The 2253-nt window shown below is 43.5% G+C and overlaps 1 protein-coding gene across 1 annotated transcript in view; it reads right to left on the bottom strand.

Annotated features, from left to right (window-relative positions):
* The window catches only part of LOC102673816 (discoidin domain-containing receptor 2-like), a 123829-nt gene that overhangs the window by 15486 nt on the left and 106090 nt on the right, over positions 1 to 2253 (bottom strand). The window lies entirely within an intron of this gene.

The following is a 2253-nucleotide window of genomic DNA, read 5'->3' as shown; positions in this document are numbered from 1 at the left end:
TTTTTTTTTCCTTTTTCTTTTTTTTTTTTTTTTTTTTTTATCCCTCGTCATCCGGGGAAAACGAGAACGCCGGTGAATCATTTCCAAGGGATCAAACCGAGCCTCGTCGTGGATCGCGTAGGGAAACGTGGAGATTTTTTTCTGGGTCTCATTGGGAATTTCGACGCGTAACTTAATTTCCACGCGTTCGCGAATCTGGTGGCTCGCTGTGTGCGTACACACGGTGGAACGACGTTCGAGTGTTTAAATGGCGTAAGTGATATTTGAACAATATTTGTACGGGGCGCTTGCAGGGTTTTAATCTTTCTCCTTTTTCCTCCCCAACGACAATTGCGCAGGGATTTTCCTGTTTCACGGGGACGAAGATGTATGCGGTTAAAATGGATGATCCTGTGACGCGTATAAAATATCGCCAAACTGTTGATTCTTTCCTTACCTAATTTATCGCGTTGCATTCATCTACTTCTTCGCAATCTAAAAGTCTCGTTCGAAAATTGTCGAAAAAAAAACTCGAAATTCTTCTCTTTCAAAATCCCCTCCTCTCTCCTTTTCAGATTCGTCTAAAATTTTATCGCACGTTTCACATTATATATATATATACAGAAACATTATTATATTCACCACGTTTCCTTGCCTCGCCTTGCGAGAATCTCGCAAAGTCGACAATTACTTATCGACTTATCCCATCGTATTCACGGCGCCTTTTCGTCGCGGGATCCGCGCACAATCGTGGGACGGACGTTGCGATCGACGTGGACAATCGATAAGGATCGAGCGATAAGGCGGCTCGTAAAGGAGGAGGATGACGGTATAATCGGAAATGTTACATGGTCGCGGGAAAGGAAATCGTATAAATACGTGATCCTGGCGGTGGCTGACGGATAACCGTCACCTCTGCCCGGCCCCCGATACCGTGGGAGGGGGAGGGGGTGAAATTATAATTTATCGATCGAGCCGAGCCACCGGATGGCATGAATTAAAGATGAGCTGGCACCGGCGCTGCCGTGCAACGGGGAAGCCACTCTTCGAGAGCCGGCTAATAATTGTATTCGCGCATAGCTTCCGTCTACGGCATTAAAAACCTCCCTCTCCCTCCCTCTCTCTCTCTCTCTTTCTCCTCTTCCCATTTCCACGTCGGGCATCGCCTCTCTGATTGTCGCGGAAAACGCGCGAGAGGAATGCCGGCGTCGATCCGACGGGGAAATCGACAGGAATTCACCGATGTTCGAATTCAATCGGACGATTAAACGGCGCTTCAATCGGCCATTACTGTGCCGTTATTTATTTGCCATTTCGCGTACGCGAGGAGACGAATTTGAAACGTTTGAAATTTGTAGAATTTTAATTTGGGAATGGAAATTTTGTATGAAAAAGAAAAAAGAGAAAAAAAGGCAGATTTAATGGATCTTGAGGAAATTGATTGAAATATATTGTATAAGTAATTTTTGAAAAGGAGAAGGAGAAAGAAGAACGATTTATGAAAAATTCGTTTCGTAAATATTACGCTTTGCACTATTTATTTTCGTTAATTAAAATAAGCGTGAGAAATTTTGTTTCTCCAAGAATCCCTGTTAATTGGCTCGCGTTAGCTTTACTTTAGTTATGGAAAGAGAGTCGCGCTGCGTCAACAATTCTTAATATGTTCGCAAAACATTTTCATTTTCTATTTTCGTGGGATCACATTTCTCCCTTCTCTGTTATTTCTTTACGTTTCTACTTTGGAGATTACCTTAGAAAATAAACGTTTGAAGTAATCCTCATACAAAAAGAAAAAAAAACATCGGTAAAACTTGCAAAACAAATTCTCGCCGATAAATTAAAGACCGTTTCATCCAAAGATCTCTGCATCTCCCGACTGTTTCTCCTATGAAAAGAGTGGATAGAAACAAGGTCCACTCTTCAAACGGCCGACGCACAATCCAAACCCTCTCCCAAAACCGAACTTCCCGTGTTTCACCTTTGACGCGAGCAACAAACACGCCCTCGCCTAGTCACTTTGAAACTCAATTTCAACAATAAAAAAAAAAAAAAAAAACCGAGAATTCGGCTTGCCTTCCCTCCCTCCCATCCAAGATTACTTTCCAACAGCGCCGCCTCCTCCCTTCTCCCCCGAAACTCGCAAAAAGAAGCCGCCGCCAGTTCAGTTTGCACGAACGAGAAGGGAGCGAGAAAGAGGTGAACTGGAGGCTAGGCCTTGGTTATATACAATCTTCTGCAAAATATTCGCAATAAAGAGGTGAGCTGCCACTCCTC

Source organism: Apis dorsata, unplaced genomic scaffold (assembly GCF_000469605.1).
Source record: "Apis dorsata unplaced genomic scaffold, Apis dorsata 1.3 scaffold_365, whole genome shotgun sequence".
In the NCBI taxonomy this organism is placed as follows: Eukaryota; Metazoa; Arthropoda; class Insecta; order Hymenoptera; family Apidae; genus Apis; species Apis dorsata.
This window is presented reverse-complemented; position numbering and strand designations above follow the sequence as displayed.